Source organism: Chenopodium album, chromosome 11 (assembly GCF_948465745.1).
Source record: "Chenopodium album chromosome 11, dcCheAlbu1.1, whole genome shotgun sequence".
NCBI classification, from domain to species: domain Eukaryota; kingdom Viridiplantae; phylum Streptophyta; class Magnoliopsida; order Caryophyllales; family Amaranthaceae; genus Chenopodium; species Chenopodium album.
In genome coordinates, this window is record NC_137844.1 from 20,036,081 (window position 1) to 20,059,841 (window position 23,761).

Below are 23,761 nucleotides of genomic sequence, written 5' to 3' on the forward strand. Positions count from 1 at the left end.
AATTAGTATTTGGTCGTAAAAGATGAAAAGGTGCGGAAAGGTAAAAGTGAGATCTTCTCGGATTCCGAGATCAGGTGTTTTCTCTGATGTGAGATAATGTAGGATTGTTGTAATAATTGAAGGTATCCCCAAAATGGGGGAAATCTCCCTGTTTATAGGGTCGTTGGAAAATGTGCCCTTCATTAGGTCAGGATGACCTAATAGGCTGCGCCGTTTTACGGCGTTCTTGGGAATTGGGCCCTAAAGGCCGCCATTCCATTTGTCATCTAAGGCTGACACATGTCGGCTGAGGAGTGGTCCACGTTGGACCTATCCTAGAGTGACACGTGTCCCTCTCTGATTTGGCCACGTGTCTAGGGTATTTTTACCCTAAACACAATGGCTTGTCCTCAGCATTGAAGTTACTGGCAGAACCACCTCATTATATGTCTATTGAGAAGGTGTTTGTTATAGGAGGTGATGAAATTCTGAAGTAAGTTGATTGTACCTGTGGAATAAGTTTTTTTTGGTACCACTAAAGTTTTGTTGTTGAGTGTTTCTAGAGATTTAGGCTTACATAATTTGCTGTGGAAGTTTTGATACTACGATTAAATTTTAAAAATGGAAATAAGAACAATGTGAAATGAGTTTGGTTGTAATCGTAATTTCATTTTTATTGTTTGTTTTAAAGGTTGTTGATGGTCATTTTCTGTTATTTTGTTACAAAGAAGCATTGAATGATCCTGGTTGTGAAGCGATTCATCTGACTGGTATAGAGGCAAACATTGAATGCGATACATTCATACCCCAAATTGATTCATCATTGTTCAGTCCATTGTTCTCATCCAGGCAGATGGTGGAAATTAATATTCAGTTTTCTTTGTGACTTATGTCCGCAAGAGCAATGCTGCTGAAGTATCCTCCAGCTCACAAGATAGTGCTTGTGATGTTGACAGTGGAAGGTCTTTAAACAAGGCATTGAATTTTCACAAGAATCATGCTGAGCTTGATTATCTCAAAACGATTCAAGAGAATATTGCCAGTAACATTCTAAAGTGAGCGAGCACATATATCACTATCTCATTCTCTCTAGGCACTACTTGATGCTGCATTGCATCCCTCAGTGTGTATTGAAGCGACTGAATACTTCTCAAACATCTAGATGATGAGTCCATCCTATGTTATGGTGAATTTTACTGTAATGCCACTATACTGCTGTTAATTATCAAGAAGGCCTTTAAGGAAAAGGGGAAAAAAACTGCATTGTACATATTTTATGTTTTTTTTTTTTTTTTTTTTGTGATAATATCTTTTGCTCACTTGCCAAAAAAAAAAAAAAAAAAAAGGAAAAATCGCCCGTTGTAATCCCACCTTTGGGATATTTTAATAATTCGACCTTTATACCATATCCACTCAAAATGGTCCCAACCGGTCATGTAACTTGTTATACTAGGTTACCCGACACGTGGCGGCTTGTGAATGGCCAAAAAAAATAATTAATAAACAAAAAACCAGCCAACCCCTCCTCTTCTGCCAGTCCCTCCTCCCGCCACCGTTGGGATCGCCGGAGACTGCTGCGCCGGTAACCCTTCTCCTCCGCCACCTCACTTCAAGCCCCTCCCCCACCCCGTTTTCTGGCCCTCTCCCCTGACTTCTCCTCTACCGCCGACCGCCCCAAGATGGCATGAATCTCCAACACCACTAACTCTGCAACCTCTAATCCCTCCACAACAACCATCAACAATGACAGCTTCCTTTGCTTCACTCCATAGATCCTCTCTCTCTCCTCATTCTTCTTCCTCCCCTCTTCAACGCCTTCAAAGACACCACCACCAATAACAACCCATCTTCTTCTTCCCTCGACCCCACCACCACAATCAACCCCTTCTCCTCCGACCCCTTTTTCTCTTTCTTCCTTTCCTTTGACTTCTCCTCCACCGTCGACCGCCTCCAAGACGGCATTTGTCGCGTTCGATATGAGATCTGGGCCATTACCATCACCCAAACTTATTTTCGCACCATCACCATCCAACCATTGTTTTGGTTTAGAGTCAACGGAGGAGGTAGGGGAAGGAGCAGCGACCGGCTGGTGTGGGCACGGCTAAGGTGGCAGTGGAGAGGTGGCTGGGGTTGGTGGTGTTTGTTTTAAAATAAGTAATTAAATTAAATAATAATTCATTTATTAAAATTAAAATTAAAACTTTTTTTTACCCTATCACATGGTGACACGTGTAAATTAAACTTTACAAAACAAAAAAATTACCTACTCAACCGATTATAGGTCACTTGGATCATTTTGAGCGGATAGGGTATAAAGGTCGGATTATTTAAAAATATCCCAAAGGTGAGATTATTTTGGACAGACGCCTCAAAGGTGGGATTATTCCGGGCAAAAAAAAATGTATTGATCAATTGTACAGAGTATATATTTGCGGAAATTTTGTAGCAGTTGGTAATCCGTCTGTACATGGCTAGCATTTTATTGTGGTGATGGTGAATGATCCAAATTTAAATGGACTGACAGTTACCTCCGCATTATTGTGTTTGATTAAAATTGGAAATAGCTTTGGGTTGGGATGGTTCTTCTCATATAATCAGATCTTCAGGAGGCTATAAGAAATATCAGCAGATATTGTACACCTATGAAATTTGTTTGATTCAGAAAGGCAATCACATGATATGTTAATAGTAGACCATACTAACTTTTCTCTCATTTCTATGAATATTAACCTCAACAGAAAACTATAACATCCATCACATCATTACGGTACAGATAATATAGGGAAATTCTCTGTTAATCAAAACTCTACAGCAATTCACATTGCTGAGAAAGAGACTCAAAGAATATGGCAAGTTTCTCGTAAGCAGCAACCCATTCTTCACCAGCTGAACCTTCTCTCCTGCAGATTGAATGATAAACGTAAGCAACAAACATCTATGAAAACTCCACATTCACATCAATAGCTTAAGGAACAAGATTTTTCATAATCCCGGAATCTAGCAGATTCTTGTGTATCAAAGTATGCAAGCTAGTCTTCCTGCTTCATGAAATGCCTGCCCATCAAACAATGATATAAAGAACCATAAAACACCTCACAGCCTTTTATCAAAAAAAAAAAAAAAAAAAAAACACCTCACAGCCTTATTTAATTTTCCTGCAGCAGGACACATGAAGAGCTGCCCTTCTAATTTCTCTAATCATTTTTTTTACATCAGAAAAACAGTTCATTATATGATTAGTAAATAGTAACAAATTTTTAATTAAGAGAGCTACCTTTCTGGTTGCACTCAACCCGGCATCTAGTGCATCCACTCGATATATTGCAGCATTTAGCAACTCCTCTTTCTCAGAAGGCATCTGCTTTGGCTTTGTTTGAAATGTATTTACATTCGCTTTAATGTCACTAAGCCTTCTGTGAATGACATAACTTATGCAAGGCCCTTGGAGATTCAACAATCTTCATACCATCACTTTGACCCAAGTTCCTGTTGACTTGTATAGGCACCTGTGCTGCTGTAAAGATACAGATAAGCTTGAGAGTAAAGCTTAAAAACTATTTAATTTATAAGATTTGACACACTTTGTGATATGTATCTGTTATTTAGAATTGCCTGTACATAAGAAGAGATCTTTGTAGTGAAAAGTCTATGATGTAACATTAGTTGACGGGCTTCTGTTAACATAAATTTCTTCATTTTCAACAGAAAGCATGTTGTAGCAGAAGATGTGTAAGAGGGGGTAGGTCAACTTTCTAATGGTAAAATATAGTAAGAACTCGATACTGATTACTGAAGAATAATTTACTGCATATCTCTTAGGTCTTTCTATCAAATGGTCAAACCAACAGTTGGACCGTGGGGAAAGCATATGCATTAACTTTGAGTAAATCTATTATAGCATATGAGGAAAAATTTAGAATAATAATCAAATAATAAACAGATCTAGGTGCATCAGACTTATTTCCTTGCCTGAAACAATGCAAACAGTATTGTGTGTAAGTTGCTAAACAGAAACAAGGTACAATCATCTGAAGATAAGCTGAGATATCAATACAATGCAGCATAGCATAATAGACAGGCATAGCACTGACTTCAGTAAGCTAAAAGCATATAGATCCAAAATCTGAACTGATACACAAGGATATCAGGCAACTAGCACTGAATCCTGCAAAAATTAACAAAAGGACGCATTATAATAGCGCTATGTACAAAAAAAGGTAAATTAAAGTTTCTTTTTCCATGGGTAAACGGAAAGATAGCATCCGAAGAGGCCCCAGAAGAGTGACTATTTGAAAGAAAATGTATGCACCTGAAGGTCGAAGGTCAAAACTGATACATTATAATCAGCAACTAGCACTAACACTTTGTTTGGTTACCAAAGAAGGAAGGAAAGGAAGGGGAGGAAAAAAGGAGGAAGGGAAAGGAGAAGAAAGGGAGGGGGAGGTGAGCTCCATTTTCCCTCCAAATCTCTCCAATTTTGGAGGGATTATGCTTATTAAAGAGAGAGGGAAAATGGATCCCTCCCTCTCCTTTCTCTTCCTTCCCCCAATCCTTTACCCAAACAAGAGAGTTTGTCCTCCTCCCTTTCTCTTCCCTTCTTTTCTTTCCATTTCTTTCTACCCAAACAAAGTGTAAATCTAAGAAAAAACTAACAAAAGGACACAGTATAATAGTGCTCAGAACAAAATAAATAAATTGAAGGGTTTTTTTTTTTTTTTTTTTTTTTTTTTTTTTTTTTTTTTTTTTTTTTTTTTTTTTCCATGGCTAAACTGAAATATAGCATCCAAAAAGGCCCCAGAAGAGTGACTATTTGAAAGAAAATATATGTACCTAAAGGTCGAAGGTCAAAACTGATACATTTTAATTCATTATCAACCTATATCATTTACTTTCTATTGTTCTTCACAAGAAAAACTTAAACAATCTATAAATGTAAACATAACTATATACATGCCTTTGTGAGATATAACTGAGCAATATATGCTTTATAGACTCTCTTATATACACGGACAAGTTCGACCTGCAAAGATGCATCTAAGAAATATGCTTTGTGGGGTTCAAAAGACAAATTACACTTTCCACCAAATAACCAATGGGGAGGGGAATTTTTTTTAAAACCACTTAGGGGGCGTTTGGTTCGCAAACTGGTATGGGGTTGGAATCAGGAATGAAACCATAGTGGTATGGGTTTGGAACTTGATTCTTAATACCATATGTTTTGGGGTTTTTTGTCCCTCGGGAGAGTTACAACTCGAAGACTGATCCTGCCGGCTCTGTACCTGCAAAATTAACGGAGACACCGGTTGGATGGTGCTCCGCCTCCAACGCTCAAGTTAGTAACTTGAAGTAGAGTAAAAGGTGCGGAAATTAAGGTGGGGATCTGCTTAGATTCCAAGCTCAATTGTCTCTATCAAAGGGACGGTTTTCAATGAATACCTTAAAATGTGAACCTGCCCTCCAAAAGAGGGGAATCTCCCTATTTATAGGGTCATTGGGAATTGTGCCCCTGATTAGGGTATCAAACCCTAATCATTGGTGGGCTGCGCCGTTCTACGGCTTTCTCGGGATTTGGGCCTGAAGGCCGACATTTTCCCAAATATCTGGGATGACATGTGTCAAGCGGGGAATGGTCCACTTTGGACTATCCTTGGGCTGACACGTGTCGCCCTCCGATTAGGCCACATGGCGGGGTAAAAATACCCTAAACATTTGCCCCTCACAGATGTGACGTGGCAATCCGCGTGGCATCTGTGACACATGTCACTCGCTGAACGATGGTAAATTTACCGCCAAAAAATTACTGTTTAACTTCTGAGTAAATTACGGAGTTGCCCCTCCTTTCACCCTCTATATATAGCCGTTTACCCTCAGAATCTTGCCACACTTAACAAAAATTTCAGAGTAAACTTAGAATCTTGAAAGAGAGAACAGAAGTCATTCGTCTGAGTCAGGCGCATATTTGAAGAAACCCAGACGCACCAACACAGGCGGACCCGTCTACCTTCAGATATCAAATCTAAAGGTACCGTCTCTGACTCTTTCAGCTCTTTTTTCATTTTTCCGTTTGTATATATTCCTTACAATAAATGGATTCATCACCAACACACACGGCACAGCCTAGGATAGGATCCAGCCGTTCACCAGGGACGGCTGAGTCTAGGACTGGTAGTGCCGTCTCAGGGTGTTGGGACCACCCTCATGCTTGGATTCCGACCATCTGCGCGTCTGTGCAGGACACAATGGCTCGGACTATGCAGACGGCACGAGATCCAAATTATAGGAGCGACGACTCAGGCGCACAAGCGTCTGAGGGGGAGGCGTCTGGCTCTGGACACCAGACGGCTCCAGAAAGGTCCCCTCCGCGCGGCCCCCCAACTCCTCCTGATTCCTTTTTGGAGGAATGCGACCAAAGCGGGGAAGAGGACAATGACCAAGGCGGGGAAGAGGCCGCCTCAGTTTCCCTTTCTTTATCAGGGGAGGAGACGAGAAGGGTTGTTGACGTCTCTTCCTCTGAAAGCAGTGACGATCTTCCCCCGCTTGAGGATAGTGAAGAAGAAGAGAGGAAGACGTGGAAGGAGAAAGATGATCCCTTCAAAATCCACGTCTCCTCAAAAGACATTGACCTGATGGAGAAAAATCTTCCAAATTTCCTGAAAGCCCACCCAATGGGAGACGGGTGGAGTATAAGGGTGCCTCCCCCAGACGGCACCATTTCTTGGGAGGACACTGAACGCAACGCAAACGGCTACTTCGGCTGTTACGAGGCGGCGTTCAGGGCAGGTCTTCGCTTCCCCCTTCACCAGGCGGTGAAGGCAATTTTGAGAGGCTACGGCCTCGGAGTCTGGCAACTTTCCCCCAATTCTTGGGCAAACATTCTGGGGTACGTTGCCGCCTGTGAATTCCAAGGGGTTCACCCCGGCTGGGAAGCGTTTGCCAAGATGCACTATCTCAGCCGCAACCCAGGCGGGTTCAGAGCGTGGTATACTCTGTCCACACTCCCCCAATACATGATGACCTTGGATAAGGTTTCCAAATTCGACGGCTGGAAACACAGGTTCTACCTGTGCACGGCTCCCACCAGACGGGAGAACTACGAGCTCCGTCTGTACAATAAGAAGCCTGACCTTATGGGTCGGAAGTGCTGTCTTCCTCGAATTCCAGATGAGGATTTCGACAAAATAATTGAGGCTGATCTTTTCGGCCTCACAGACGCAACCCTGTCAACCGGGGAAGTAATAAAGGTTCCAAAGAACTGGATCCCAAAGAGCGCCTGGTTCAGGGACGAGTGCTTCCTAGCCGCCTGCGGGCTAGGGCACATGTTTGATAGAAGTATGCGCCTGAATCATTTCCGTCTGGGGTACTTTTGTGTCGGAAATGAATTTCTTGTTAATGTTCTAACTGTTTTCCGTCTGACCTTGCAGGAGAAGCATTAAACATGTTGCCCGAAGAGAAGACACCCAGACGGTCCTCTGCCAGATCCGCCGAGATTTGGCGGAAGCCCAGGCGCGTGAGCTCAGGGCCAAGGTAAACGCCTGACCTGCTTTTTGAGTTAACTTTCAAAGTTTCCTCACGTCGTCTGCTGACATTAAGTTGTTGTATTTTCAGGGAGGCAAGGTGGACAAGACGTTTGAGAGGAATCTCAAACGGGCTAGGGAGGAGACCCCTGTCTCAAACCCAAGCAAGTCCTCTAAAAAGGCCGCCTCCTCTGCTACTCCTACTGCCCCGCCTGGGAGGCAAATGAGAATAGGAGGGAGGAATGAGCAGGTGTCAGGCTCTCTTGGCCTAGACTTGGCCCATCCTCTTCCTGCAACCGGGGGGCTTTCAACGGCTGCCAGTGGCTCCCGCCTGGCCGGCTCTGCAGGTAAGAATCCCTTTGAATCCCCGTCTGAGCTGGGATGGCCGCTGCGAGTGAAATCACACTCCCAGCAAACGTCATCCTCAGACGGTCGGAACCAGATAGGCGCTGCATTAGTAACCCAATCTGATGCTGATTGTGATGCAGATCAATCGCCTCGCTGGCCAGACGTCCAGAAGCATGCCAGGGCCATGCTGGGCGCTGTAGGCAAACGGGATAAGGATGCTATCCCAGGGATTGAGACGTTCAATCTTGAACGCATCGTCACCCTTCTGGCTGAGGTAATACACTTAACCAATTTTTTCAATGGCTATTTCTACACTCTTTCCCGTCTGCATCCTTAACCTTTATTTTTTGTAGGCCTTGCTGCGGGTAGACGGTCTCAAGCGCCCTTACACCCGCAAACGGGATGAGGTAAGACGGGCCAAGGAGTCCGCCTCCATTGCCAATGATGTTGCTTTCCATTCAACCATAATTAACGACCTTGAAACTAAAGCAACCGAAATGACGCAGGCGGCCAAAATTCAAGAGCTGGAGGCGGCACTGCAGACGGCCAACCAGAGGGCCGAGGCTGCAGAGGCGGCCCAGAAGCAGGCGGAGGTGGATCTCCCTAAGCTGAAGGAGGACCTCCAGAAGGCCCAAGAGAACCTCCAGGCTCTTCAAGGAGCTTCTTCAGAGAATGCTGATCTGAAGAAGAAGATATCCCAGATGGAGGAGGCGGCAGCTAAAGCTCAGGAGAACTTCCGAGCAACCCTCCAGGCGGAGCAAGACCGTCTGGTTGCTGAACCGGAGCCTGAAACTCCAGAAGCTCCAGACGTTGAAATCCTTGAGGAGGGCGAGAGGAACCAGGAAGGGCCGCCTGCAGGGCAGTAACTTCAGCGGCTGTGCGCCAAGCCTTAGTTTTTCTGCGGCAGTATGCCAGACACTTTGTTTTTCCGGCCTGCGTGCCGAGTATATTTGTATTTTTACCGGCTGAGGAGCCGGGTCTTGCAAACAATATTTGATAACAATTGATCCATCCAGCCGTTTGGTTGGACGGAAATCTTTTATGAATGCACCGACTGAGTCGGTTTTATTACTTTGCGCTTGTGTTTGAGCTTTCAAATTTTTGCATTTCAAATTTCTCCACCAAACTTATCAAAAGTATGCGGCTGCAATTTTCTCCGCCTAACTTATCAAAAGTATGCGGCTGGTCTTGCCCCTGGACGGCTGTGTGGTTGGTTTCAAGTGAAGCTGGTTGATTGACTTGGGAACGTCTGATGCTGCAAAGAGCATGATACGTTTGTAAGTCAATCAATCACAGTAGTGATTGCCCCAAACCAAGTACACTGCCGTACATTAACAGGCGTTTCAGCTTCTAGCTAGACGGTGTTGCCCGTCTGAGCAGAATTTAAATAGCCGTTGCACAACTCTTTTGCCCCAAATGAGGATGTGTACAATAAAAATAAAAACGCTAAGTAAGAAATGCAGCCGGTCCCCGCCTGATGTCCTTAGACATCCGGGTTCCGGAACTTGCTCTTTCCTTAGACAGTTCAGGTGAGACGGCTATGGATGGCTGATTCAGCCGTCCAATTGTGGCCATCTGCATTGATAGAGCAGGAAGGCAAAAGCCGCCTGGGGCCAGGAGGCGACCCTTCACGGAACAGAAGGCAAATGCCGCCTGCCCTTCATGGAACAGGAAGGCAAATGCCGCCTGCCCTTCATGGAGCAGGAAGACAAATGCCGCCTGCCCTTCATGGAGCAGGAAGGCAAATGCCGCCTGCCCTTCATGGAACAGGAAGGCAAATGCCGCCTGCCCTTCATGGAGCAGGAAGACAAATGCCGCCTGGGGCCAGGAGGCAAAAAGGCCGCCTGACCCTTCACGGAACAGAAGGCAAGTGCCGCCTGCCCTTCATGGAGCAGGAAGGCAAATGCCGCCTGGGGTGTTTGCAATCCAATTATACATTCAATGTCCTTTTGCCCCATTGGGAGGACTTGTATAATTTTCGAAAGTAATCTAAGTAGGAACTTCAGTCGGTCACCGGCTGATGTCCATTGGACATCCGGTTGTCGAAACTTGATCGTTCCTTAGATTGCTCTGGTCAGACGGCTATGGACGGCTGATTCAGCCGTCCAATAGTGGCCGCCTGGTACGTAGAGTAAGCAGGTTGGCTTCTCTCTGCGACGATTGCACCCGGAGGGGTGTCGCCGGACGCCTTTGTCCATGTTGGGACAGGCGAATTTATGTCGAAGTAGCCATCCGGCCATTGGCCTCTGGTCTTGGTGTAGACCGGCTGCATAGCCACTAAGCGTTTTTGCGCTTAGCTTACTTATCTGGCCATTGGCCTCTTCGTCAATCAGACGTTAACTTAATTTCCAAGTGTCAAACTCAGAAAAACAAACAAGTGACCCGTCTGGGTTCAGACGGGAAACAAAATATGATAACAAAAAGCAAATTCTCATTAATGTACTTCTTGCTTACAAAATTTACAAAATCTCAGAAGTAGTATTTTTTCAAATTATCTACATTCCAAGTTCTAGGCAGGCGCCTGCCGTCTGGGGTTTCCAGGCGGTAGGTGCCGTCTCTTACTTCTTCATAAATCCGGTAGGGGCCTTCCCAATTAGGAGTTAGCTTTCCAAGCTCATTGGCCCTACCGGTTGCTTCCATTTTCCGTAACACTAGGTCGTCCACTTTCAAGGGACGCCTGTGTACTCTCTTGTTGTAGGCTCTTGTCATTCTCAGACGGTAAATCTCATGACGCAAGGCGGCATTGCCCCTACGTTCTGGAAGTGAATCCAATGCCAGGCGCATTGCCTCCCAGTTTGCCTCTTCATCATATAACATGACTCTGAGAGTCTGCTCATAGTGTTCAATGGGCAAGACGGCTTCAGCACCGTAAACCATGAGAAATGGGGTTTCTCCGGTTGACCCCTTTGCTGTTGTCTGGATGGCCCATAGGACATGGATTAATTCCTCAGCCCATAAGCCACCGGCTCTTTCAATTTTCTTCTTTATGCCGTCTGAGATCAGCTTGTTGAAGGCTTCAACTTGGCTGTTTGCTTGGGGACGGCCGACTGATGCGAAACAGGTTGAGATCCCTTGATCTCCCAACCAAGTTTTTAGCTGAGGCGTCTCAAACTGAGGGCCATTATCAAACACCATGGACATAGGTACCCCATACCGGGTGATGACATTCTTCCAGATGAAGGAAATGACGTCTGATGTCTTGATATTCTTTACCGCCTCAGCCTCTACCCACTTGGTGAAGTAATCCACAGCCACCAAGATATAACGCTTACCGCCTGGTGCAGGCGTGTAAGGACCTAAAATGTCCATGCCCCATTTTGCAAACGGAATTGGGCTATGGATGACCGTCAGATCAGTAGCCGGGCGGTGAATAAGTTTGCCAAATTTCTGACACTTGTCACATTTTCTCACCAATTCCTTGGCGTCTGCCTCTAGAGTAGGCCAAAAGTATTGCCGCCTGGCTCTGACGGCTAGAGATCTGCCGCCTATGTGGGAGGCGCAGAACCCCGAGTGCAAGTCTTCGAGAACTTCCTTCCCCTTCTCTGGGGTTACACACTTCAATAGAGGCTTAAGAAACCCCGCCTTGAAGAGTTCTCCATTTCTCAACTCAAAGCTTGCGGCTCGCTTTTTCAGAACGGCTGCCTCCTGTGGCGAATCAGGGAGCGTGCCGTCTGAGAGGTACGCCCGGATGCCATCCATCCAGGTGGAGCTTCGGTCTAGGACTCCAATGGGATCTTCAAAGATGCTTCTTTTTTCAAGTACTTCCCAGAAGACTGACCGAGGCGTATCATGGCAGGCGGAAGATGCAAGCTTCGATAGCGCATCCGCCTGGTTATTGTCAGACCTGGGCACTTGATTCAGCCGGAACTCCTCAAGTGACCCAGCCTCTTCTTTGACCGCCTGAAGATATTTGATCATAGCCGGGTGAGTTGCCTCATACGTTCCCTGATACTGGCTAACGACCAACTGCGAATCTGAGTAGGCGTCAATTTTTGTTGCCCCTGCCGCCTTACACATACGGATTCCGGCTAGCAGGGCTTCATATTCCGCCTCATTGTTTGAGGCCTGAAAATTGAACCGTAGTGCATACTCATATCTGTCCCCTTCAGGAGACTCATAAATTACGCCTGCACCACAGCCGTTCTTCGTAGAACTCCCGTCTACATACACTTTCCAAACCTGATCAAGATTATCCGGAGCCACCGGACGGGTCATTTCCACAATGAAGTCGGCAAACGCCTGACCTTTCACTGCCTTTCTTGGTTCGAAAGTGATTTCAAGACTTTGCATTTCAATAGCCCATTTTAGCATTCTTCCGGATGACTCCAAGGTAGTCATTGGCCGCTTGAGTGGCTGGTCGGTGTAAATTACCACCGGATGAGCCAGAAAGTAAGGCTTCAATTTTTTGAATGCCATGTACAAAGCAAGGCCAAATTTTTCAACCAGGGGGTACCGGGGTTCAGCATTTTTAAGAACATGGCTAATGAAGTAAACCGGGAGCTGAACGCCGTCTCGCTCAGCAAGGAGAACGGCACTGAGAGCATGGTCTGAGACGGCCAAATACATATACAACGTCTCCCTAGGTAGAGGACTGACCAACCTAGGCAGAGAGTGCAAATGCTCTTTTAGCTTCTGGAATGCCGTCTCAGCATCGTCTCCCCATTCAAACCTGGTCTTCTTCCTGATTGCTTGGAAGAAGTAAAGGCATTTGTCACCTGACCGGCTGAGGAACCTCCCCAAGGCGGCCAGGCAACCAGTCAGCCTCTGGACTTCCTTGACAGAACGAGGTGACTTCATGTCAATTACCGCCTGTATCTTTTCGGGGTTAGCCTCTATCCCCCTTTGATCAATCAGGAATCCGAGAAACTTCCCAGACTCAACACCAAAGACGCATTTCTTGGGGTTTAACATGACCTTATGCCGCCTGAGGGTGGTGAATGTTTCTCGGAGATCAGCCAGGTGATCCGCCTGTTGCTTGGATTTGACTATCATGTCATCAATGTACGCCTCCACATTCCTCCCAAGTTGATTGATGAAGACCGTATTGATCATTCGTTGAAAGGTGGCAGGCGCATTCTTCAAGCCAAACGGCATCACAGTATAACAGAATAACCCCAAATCAGTGACGAAGGCCGTCTTCTCTTGATCTTTTTTCCAGAGGGGTATCTGATGGAAGCCGGAGTAGGCATCCATGAAGCTCATCAAGGCGTGACCGGCTGTAGAGTCGACCAGACTGTCGATCTTTGGAAGCGGGTAACTGTCCTTTGGACACGCCTTGTTGAGGTCTGTGTAATCAACACACATGCGCCAGGTCCCATTCGGTTTCTTAACAAGGACCACATTGGCCACCCAGTCGGGGAAATTGCAGGGCCGAATGAACCTGGCGTCTAGCAGCTTTTTGATTTCGGCAGCTGCCGCCTGACTTCTTTCCTCGCCATGGTTTCTTTTCTTTTGCCGGATGGGCTTCTTTTTGGGATCCACGGCGAGTTTGTGCACAGCGAGATCCGGGCTGACGCCTGGCATCTCTTCTACTTCAAAGGCAAAGATGTCTTTGAATTCTTTCAGCAGAAGGTGCAAGTCTGCACCCAGAGCAGCATTAGCAGCCGTCCCAACCTTCACCGTCCGCTCTGGACGGCTGTCGTCCAGAACGAGATCAATGTGTTCTCCAGCCGGTTGGGGACGGAGCTCGTCTGACCGTTCGCCGGCCAGTGATTGCTATTTTTTCTCTTTTTTCACCTCCACCAGCAGAGGCGCCTTTCTCTTCTTACCAACGGCTGGTGGGGCATCCTTGACAGCGTCAAGGTCTGTTGGTTCCTTCCCTTGGCCGTCTGAGGCCACAGTATCTTTAACGGCTGAGAGATAACACTCCCGAGCCGTCTTCTGATCCCCGTTCAGGGAACCAACAGAGCCATCATCCCGCTCATACTTGACAAGCATGAGAGACGGGATGATCACCGCCTTGGTTTCGTTGAGGGTTGGCCTACCAAGGATAATATTGTAGGCGGTCAACTCCTCCACGACCAAGAACCTGACGACAACATGCCGTCCCTGGCCTTTTTCTCCCAGCCGGATGGGCAAATCAATTCTGCCGGCTGGGTAGACCATCCCACCCCCAAAACCAACCAAGGGGTGGGTAACCGGATGCATGCTGCTGGAGTTGTACTTCAGCTTCTGCAAGCACCGGAGGCTGATGATGTCCGACGAGCTGCCGGTGTCAATATGGATCCGTCCAACCAGCTGGTTGGCAACCTTACATTCAATGACGACCGGGTCGTCATGCGGACGGCGGACGCTGCCCCTGTCCTTCTCAGTTATGAGGACGTCTGGGAAGGTGGAGGAGGCAGACGCCTGCTCATCATCATCCTTGTCCATCTTTCGAAGATGGCTCTTGGTGCCCCGGATGGTAGGGCCACCACATGAAAATCCGCCTGCTATAGTGTAGACCGGATCCTTATCTGTATCCGAACTACTAGCCGGCTGGGTAGCCTTGGAGGACTGACCCTTGCTCTTCTTTTTTGCCCCGGCTGGGGACTTAGAAATGTAGGACTTTAAAAGCCCTTTGTCAGCCAGACGGTCCAACGTCCGCTGCAGACTAAAGCAGTCGTTGGTGTCATGGCCAACCTCCTCATGGAACTGGCAATATTTATCTTTGTTCCGTGACTGGACGGAGCTCTTTAATGGATTCGGCTTCTCAATGGACAGCCGGTCCTTTACCTCCATGAGGATGGAGTTGCGGTCTTTGTTAAACTCGTACTTGGGGACGTACGGTTTAAACTCTTTCTTCTTCTTCTGGGACGGCTGCTCAGAATCGCTGACCGCCCAGACTTCTTTTCTCTTTCCGCTCTTTTCTTTTTTATTACCCGGCTGAGCTGGCCGGCTGTCTCTCTGTTTGTCAGACTTCTTGGAGTCTGACTGGCTACCAGGCGTGCAGAGGTCGGTAGCCTGTATATAGCTTTCCGCCTCCCTCAGGGCCGCCTGTAGCGTAAATGCCCCTTTTCTGACAAGGTCGAACTTAAAAGCCGACCCGTCTCTCAGACCCTTGAAAAAGTCTGTGAATGCTACCTCGTCAGACAGCCCCTGGATCTGTATTCTAACCAGGTTGAACCGCCTGACATAGGCGCGTAGCCCTTCTCTCTCACCCTGCCTAACGGTGCTCAAATCAAGGCTCGTTTTCTTGGCAGGAATGTTCATTGAGAAGTTGGTAGCAAACAAGAAGGCTAGCCTCTTGAAGCTATCAACAGAACCGGCTGGCAAGTTGCCAAACCACTGCTGGGCAATGCCCTTCAGTGTAGCCGGGAAACAACGACACCAGGTGGCATCGTCCCACCCTTGTAAGCACATGAGGTTGGTATATGCCATCAGGTGGTCTTCCGGGTTGGTGGTACCATCATAGGTGCCCACCAAAACATTCTTAACCTTGGTCGGCTGAGCCACCTTGGTTATATTGGCTGCAAAGGCAGACGGCTGTTCGCCTAGCCTCATTAGCCGAAGCTGCCAGTCCAGAGGCTGGGCAGGAGTATATGCCGCCTGACCTCCAAAAGGAGGTGGCTGCATGAACTGGAGGCCATATTGCCCATACTGCGCCTGGGGTGCGTATGGTATAGACCCTATCATCAGCTGAGGTTCGGTGTTGACGGTTTTACCGCCTGTCCGACTCTCATGCAAGGACACGGAGTTCCTTGCAGAAGCTTGCTTGAAGCTGTCTGGAAAGCTCGAAGTGGAAGCTGACTCAGACTGCTGCCGCCTCCTTCGATCGATGACTTGTCGTGCATCGAAGGTAGACGCATTTTGTGCCTCCGGCTGGGGTCGCCGGGGCATCAGAATCTTAGACCAGTCAAGTGTTGCGGCTGCCTTCTCCTTTGGATGAGGAGTTGGCTGCCTGTCCTTGACCGGCTTCTTCTTCTTTCCAGAAGTGGGAGTCTTTTTAGCCGGCTGACTCTTGCTAGAGCCTGCCTTGTTTTTGTTGATCATAGCCTTGATTTCACCTTTGAAAGAGGTCATGAATCTCATGAGCTCATCTCGGGTGACTCGGGCTTGACCTTTGGCCTTCTGGGTTTCCCCGTCTGGCCTTCCAGGTGGGCGCCTGCTTAGGCCCGCCTGGTCTTCATTTCGCTCCAGTTGATCCCTGGAACGAATAGATTTAGAGATGAGAGATCCATCCCTAGAGATGTAAGTCTCAACATCATTATCTTCCTCCTCATCCTCCTCCTCAGTGAATACCTCTGGCTGAGGCTGAGGTGGAGGCTGGGGAATTTCGAACCCGACCGGTTGAATAACCGGTTGCAAGTCATCCAAGTTACCCGTCTGGGTACCCGGACGTAGAGAGGTAGAGTTGAGAATCGGTACAGAGTTTTGAACCATCCTGAGGTACTCTCCCCACAGACGGCGCCAAATGTTTTGGGGTTTTTTGTCCCTCGGGAGAGTTACAACTCGAAGACTGATCCTGCCGGCTCTGTACCTGCAAAATTAACGGAGACACCGGTTGGATGGTGCTCCGCCTCCAACGCTCAAGTTAGTAACTTGAAGTAGAGTAAAAGGTGCGGAAATTAAGGTGGGGATCTGCTTAGATTCCAAGCTCAATTGTCTCTATCAAAGGGACGGTTTTCAATGAATACCTTAAAATGTGAACCTGCCCTCCAAAAGAGGGGAATCTCCCTATTTATAGGGTCATTGGGAATTGTGCCCCTGATTAGGGTATCAAACCCTAATCATTGGTGGGCTGCGCCGTTCTACGGCTTTCTCGGGATTTGGGCCTGAAGGCCGACATTTTCCCAAATATCTGGGATGACATGTGTCAAGCGGGGAATGGTCCACTTTGGACTATCCTTGGGCTGACACGTGTCGCCCTCCGATTAGGCCACATGGCGGGGTAAAAATACCCTAAACACCATATGTTTGGTATGATTATGGAATGCAGTTATTTTCTTCAATATGATACCTATAAGTATGGGAATGAGCCAAACTCCCCTCCCCCCCTAGGTTTCTAAACCCCATACCTTGGGGATTTGAGGTATGGGTTTGAAACTCTTAAAATCATAAAACAAACATAAGGTATGGGTTTAAACCATTCTAAACCTATACCTTATACCTAAATTATGCGAACCAAACACCGTATATCCCATCTTCTCAATCATCTCCTTCATATTCTGATACATTGTTGGCCTAACCTGCACATTTCAGCAGAAAATTTGTGATTAAATTTATATAACTATGAAAATTATAGCTGATTAACTTCACAGTAAAATTACGTTGCATTGAAGAATATACACTTACAATATGTACATTACGCATAGCAGCCATGAGCAACACAATAGGCCTCTCCACTGCAAGAACACATAATTTTGAAGTTTTGACAATTATCAAATTGGTTTAGCAAAATTCAAAAAACACAAAGATCTGCTAGCAAAGAGGTCTATGTACATACAAACGATTATTGGAAGAAAAAGACCTGTTCCATCTTCCATCTTAAGCACAATGGCTGGGTGCGGTGCATAATCTGGAAGATGGCCACTTTGAGGGCTGTTATCTTATGGACACAGTTTAAGAAGCTGCCATCTCTCATCTTTAATGTGAAGCCATCTGAACCACTTTTCACCTCCACTACAATAAAGCAATACAGATATACTGATTAATAGTATGCACAAAATATTTGTGAAGAAAACAAAATCTAGAAACAGGCAACGCATTATTCTTCAAAGAATCAACAGTGAATGCCTTTTGGAGCTTATTTGCCCCAAAGCAGGCATGCAGAATTGACTTGTATCTATTTTAAACTTAGGGTGTATCTTGATCAACACCATTGAAAAAATAGATGTGGCAAGAGAACACAAGTTTTCTCTTAAGTAGTTCATTAATATCCTAGCAAATAAAGTTTATAACACACCTACCACAATATTCCAACAATCCAGTGCAATGATAACAGTTACAAAAAGAGACAGAAAGTGAGAGATTACTGGTTAATAATCGGTCGTAAGAAAACAACCATAGAACTAGGGGTTGTACAATGCATAGTCACATACTATCATTTGACACTTTTGGAGGTTAACAGCAAAATACATTGTTGTATCTATGGACCTAGGAAATCCAGACACATGTTAGCAAGCAAGAATACCAAATTATAAGATGAGCTGATGAAGTTTATATAAACATAGCTATTCCAACATTCAGTCTCATGAACTGGTAATGAGAGTACATCCTACCAGCTTCAATTACACTGGAGTTGACATAATTCTCATCAATTTCCTTTTCTGTTATGTTACCGCTTCCGTTAAAAGATGAACTAAAAGTGCAATGAACGGTACCAAGCCTTCAGATATTAAGTGGGAGAGTAAGCATGCTGTCATTAGTAGATCGTTGGCGTACACTGTTATAACCCCAAAATGCACTTCTGAGCATGGCATTCTTCATCAAAGCAAAACTAATTGGTACTTGGTAAACACCGACCTGCTTCGCACGAATAGCTAATGACCAAGTCCTAAGATCAACAAACAATTTCACTACATGAACTAGATTATAATAACTTAAAAGAAACCAAAAAGTATCCATGATCAAATCAGTTAAGCTATCATCAGAAATTTCACCAACACTTTACCATTTAGGCATTTCCTACTCAATTAAGTTAGCAACTAGCAAGATAAGACATCAGAATCTTGATAGCAGCTTCATAAAACATATAATTGATTTCCCACTTGATACTATTTCAAAGCTTTCCAGAAATAAATGTTCCTTCTATTTATTAATGTATATTACTAGTCTACTACAATTAGGTTTTCACACTTTTTATAGTGATACCCTTCTGGACCAAATGTCTGATACACAATCTGCTACAGAAAAAACAGCCAACAAAACAGAGAATTCTTGTCCCACAAAGGCCACAGTATAATTCATGCAATATTCAATATTATCTAATCAATTTTCCCAGTTAAATATAAAGTAAAAGTCCCAGGGAAAGTACCCAAGACCTCAAAGGCTCAGGTTTGACATCGGCTCAAATCCCATTTACATCAATGACTTTTTGGTGCTTTCTAATCATTGCCCTTGGTTGGCGCTTTCTTCATCTCCTTCCCGAGCTTATCCAATATTGTATCAGTCACATCATTTGGTAAGCAACCTGCATCTAACATCATCCTTAGGAGTTTGTGCGCATCTTTCAGCCTACCCACCTTTGTATGAATTTCAATTAATGTGTTAAAAGTAACAATATCAGGGTTTATCCCACTTTTCCTCATCTGCTCAAAAAGCTTCAATGCTTCATCAACTCTACCAGCCTTACCAAGGACATTCATGAGAGTATTGTACATAACAATGTCAAGATAACCACCCTCGCTCACAAGCTTATCTAGAATGGAGCTAGCTAGATCTGCTCTTCCCATCTTTCCCAAACTTTGAATGATAATGTTATATGTTGCTACATCAGATGGACAAAGGTTCTCACCCATTTCATGAAGAATTCCCCACGTTTGATCAAAATAACCCTTCTTCACAAATGAACTCATGATGGAATTGTATGTGTAATTCACAGCATCAATTCCCATATCAGTAAAAACCTCAAACAGTTTGCAGGCTATGCTCAACTGACCCTTTGCTAAAAAAATGGACAAGTATGTATTAACCATGTCAATATCAAATGAGTTCATCCCTTTTGCTTGAACTCGCCGACCCTTGTTCAAAGAGAACCATTTAAAAAATTGGCTGTTGGATTTGACTTCATTCGCCAATTGATCCATGTAAGGAGATGATGACCACTCATCCACATCAGCAGTGCCTGACTCCCAATCTGAATATTCATCATCACCTGATCCTACACCGCTATCTGCTCCACCATCAACTGAGAGCAAGTCCACAATTTCACTAAAATTGCCTTCAGCTGGGAAAATGGGGGTGCAATCCTCTTTTTTTTTCTGCTGATGTTTCAATGTAGCTTCCATATTAGCTTTCCACCTGAGAACATTGTGCAACAAATCTCCATCTCTTATGTGTCTCATCAACTGGTCTGTTGAATTCCATCGACCTTGCTTATAAAATCCAATTAAGAGTGAAGTTATAGTGACTAGATCAACAACAAATCCCCTGCCTTCCATCTCTTCTACCAAATGCAAGGCTTCCTCGATTTGGCCCTCCCTACAAAGATGCATAATGATGATGCTATAAGTAATTCCATCGACAAACTGCCCTTTCTTTTTCAAATCATAGAAAAGTGTGTAACCAGCAACTGCCCTGTCATTTTTAATCAGCCCATCAATTAAAATGTTGTATGTCCAACATGTTGCTCTAACCCCTTCTTGCGTCATCTTCTCAAAAAGTTGGCAGGCTTCTGTGAGCTTTCTAGCCTTTAGAAAAGCATCTAGGAGAGAATTGTATACAACAGTATCTGGTTGGAAACCACTACATAGCATTTCATTAAAGATCTTAGTTGCAACTTCAACCTGATACGATTTGGAGCAGCCTTGGATTAATATACGATAAGTGAAAGCATCAGGCTCATGACCTGAGTGTTTTAGCTCCTCCCAAACAATTAATGCATCCTTCACCTTGCCAACTAAGCAGAGTACATGTATGAGACTGTTATAAGTACACAAATCTGGACCACAACATGTACCAGCACTTGGTTCCTTCATCTCCCTAAAAAGACGGAGTGAAGTTTCAAGGTCACCCCAACAGCCAAATGAGTGAATGCATATATTATAACCCCATGTATCCAATGCAATGTTCTTCTCTCTCAAACAGGAAAATACTTTCCCAAACTCTTCCTTCATTTCGGCTCTTCTGAGAGAAACGAGCAATTCATTGCAGGCAACAGGCTCACAGGGAACAGCAGCTCCACTGCCACTGGACATTTCTAAAAGTCTGGTAAACATAGTTAAAGCTAAACCAAGCTGCTTTTTTCGAACCAGAGCAATGACAACAGAATTATACATTAGGGGACTAAAGGTAGCTCCTAAAGCTTCCATCTGTTCAAGAGTTGCTAGAGCAGAATCAATCCGACCAGAATGGATAAAAGCATCAAGCAGAAGCTTAAAGGTGGCTGAATCAACAAGGACGCCATCATGCTTCATCGCACTAAATAGATACCGCACCACATGATCATTAAGGTGATGGCGACTCCTTGAATCACAAAGTACACGGAAAATCTGGGAATAAGCTTCTGTAGAGTGTTTATAACCATACCTATCAGAGCACCACTTGAAAAACTCAATCTTTTTTGAAAGGTCAAGGGAGGTCTTTCTAAGAACATGCTGAATAAGACTCTCAGAGAGAGATACAGAATCAACATCAAGATTTTCCGTTCCAGATCGAGACAAAGTTTTGGTGATATGGGCTGCCACGAGAAGGTTGCCGATTTCTTTTGATTGAGTAGAGATAGACTTTGATCTCTTCAATTGGCCAGATGTAGAAGAGCAGAAGTAAGGACAGCTCCTCCACAAAACAATATATAAAGAAGTTTGCATCCCAAATCATTCTAAATCTTCAATTGAAACCTACAATGATGATCAGATTCTCAAATATATTAAAATAAGACTTGAAGTGTGACGCAAAAATGTTTAAGTCATACAGAAACCAGTCAAATGATAGGACAAAAACATAACTACAACCAGCATCCACACAAAAATCTGGTGTTGGCTTAAGAAAGAAAAATGTAGTCAAATCTTACATTCTTAAATTGAACATTTTGCATAATGTCTTTCCTACACCCTCTCAAAATCTCCTCTACACGTATGCGGGGAGGAGAATATATGAGGCTGTAATATTACACCCGGGTGATGGATGGAAATCGCGACAACTATAATTCATATTCACATAATTCATAATTCATGTTCACATAATGCATATCGTGCGCATACATGTCAAGAAACCAAATAAAAAGTCCTACACCAAACTTTTAATGTAAGTAGGCAAGTAACACACAGCACACAATCTACAATTCAATAACTTATATTCTAAATTATACACTTAATGCAGTGACAATTAACTTAGATTGTGAAATTGATATGATGATAACAAAAAGAAACAAGTTACCTGAGAAACTGCTTGAATGGGAGATGCAAGTATTAGAAGGATTCAACGGAGAACGTGATAACCCCATTAAAGCCAAAACGTCCCTTTTCCTCCTAATTGAGTTCTTGAACTCTTAGTTCATCAATTTGTAGGTTCAAAATGAGAGGAATGATGATGGAGGATTTGGGGTTGGCTTCATTTGTTGAGCTTAAGACTTTAATGGTGGCTAATGATGCTGTCTTTGACGGCGGCAGTGGTAGAGCGAAGGAAGCCGGTGGTTGTGGAGGAGAGAGAGTGTGGTTCAGGAGGAAAGAGTAAATTGAGGAATCCAGTAATTACTCCCTCCGTTTCAGTTTATAATGCCTTGTTCACTTCAACTTAAAAAAAAAAAAAAAAAAATATTAAGTAAAAATAATTTCACTTCATTAAAATAAGTTCAGTTTAGTAAATTAATTTCAGTTCAGTAAAAATAATTTAATTAAGCAAAAATCAGTAAAATTCAGTTTTCTTAAAGAAGAATTATAATTGGAAAATCAGTAAAAATAATTTCAATTCAGCAAAAATAATTTTAGTTCAGTAAAATTAATTTAAGTTCAGTAAAAATAATTTAAGTTCAGCAAATATAATTTTGTTTCAGTAAAAATAATTTCAGTTCAACAAAAATAAGGTGAAGAGAACAGGGCCTAGTGCCCTATACTATTTTTGGGCGTTTCAAAATGATGTAATTAATCCATGAATAATTCTAATTAATCCATGAATAATTAATCTAATTAGGTGTTTATAGAGTCAAATAATTCTGATTGGTTAATGTATGTGCTAGTAGATTGCTGCCATGGCAAATTTTCCAATCAAAATTTATTATAGGCGATTTAATTATAGCCAATAACCATAAATAAAACAAATAAAACAAGAAAAGACAAAACATAAATTACAAAGTTGCAATCAAATTCTAAATTACTAAGATTCCTCCTTTTTTTATTTTAAGTGATTGATTCCCAAGGGGACTAACAAAGTGAAACGGAGGGAGTAGTAAACTATTTTGATGATGACTATGGTTTTAAAATGTTAGATTTAAGGAAAAATTGTCAAAAATCACTTTTTATAATACATTTGTTGTGAAAAAACACTTTATAATTTTATTTTTTTTCTTTTTTGAAAGCACACCTAAAATCTTTTTTTTTTCAAACTAACACCTTAACCCGATTTACAGTGTTTGACTTGATTTTCAAGCATTGACCCTCACATGAGTCACACATGATCCGATAAAAAACCTCTCTTTCTTAATTTTTTCCCCCTTTTTCCCTCCAATTGAACTTCCTCTCTTCTCTATTCTTCCAACCAAGCCTCAATTACTTTCCAATGAAGAAGGAAACTCCATTGTTGAGCTCAAATTGCTGTAATTAACCTGATTTCGAGGCTATTAAGTTATTTTATTTAATGAAATTACTTGTTAATTTTGTTGGGTATTCAAATATTCATAAATTAGGGTTTGTAATTGGAAATTAGGATTACTATTTTGGGACTGATTTATGCTCACCAATGTGTTTAGGATGGAATTAGCAGTAATTTCAAGGGGCCAATGTGTTTAGGATGCCCATCAATGTGGTCTTTGATTATTATTATTATTTTTTTTTCTCTATATGCTTGCAATATTGGGCTTCAATAGAAGAAGGGAGTGAGGAGGTGGGTGGGGTTTTTGGGTGGTGGGGGGTGATTGACGGGGGTGGAATTTTCATGGGAGTAGATTTATTGGGCGAGATGGTGTTGGTGAGGGTGGTAGTGAATTGGTGGTGGCAGTGAGGTGGTGGCGGTGGGGTGGTAGTGAGGTGGTGGTGGCGGCGAGGTGGTGTTGGTGAGGGAAAAGGGAAAAATATAAAGGAAGGTGGTTTTATGAGATTATGTGCAAAGTCAATGCCGGAAAACCA

At 43.9% G+C, this 23,761-nt stretch overlaps 2 pseudogenes across 3 annotated transcripts; both read right to left on the reverse strand.

Moving 5' to 3' along the window:
* Window positions 1–2,612: 2,612 nt before the first annotated feature.
* LOC145566422 (bifunctional nuclease 1-like) lies at window positions 2,613–18,443 on the reverse strand (annotated as a pseudogene). Its single transcript, XR_014095418.1, has 7 exons — window positions 18,433–18,443; window positions 18,041–18,147; window positions 17,266–17,441; window positions 17,115–17,164; window positions 16,930–17,008; window positions 3,254–3,493; window positions 2,613–2,879 (listed from the first exon to the last, which is right to left on the reverse strand). The product of XR_014095418.1 is annotated as a bifunctional nuclease 1-like (transcript).
* Window positions 18,169–22,143, reverse strand: LOC145567480 (pentatricopeptide repeat-containing protein At4g01570 pseudogene; annotated as a pseudogene). 2 transcript variants are annotated; one of them, XR_014095633.1, is made up of 3 exons: window positions 21,858–22,143; window positions 18,796–21,319; window positions 18,169–18,315 (listed from the first exon to the last, which is right to left on the reverse strand). The product of XR_014095633.1 is annotated as a pentatricopeptide repeat-containing protein At4g01570 pseudogene, transcript variant X2 (transcript). The 2 variants fall into 2 exon arrangements; XR_014095632.1 differs by lacking the exon at window positions 18,169–18,315 and having other exon boundaries at window positions 18,369–21,319.
* Window positions 22,144–23,761: the final 1,618 nt, after the last annotated feature.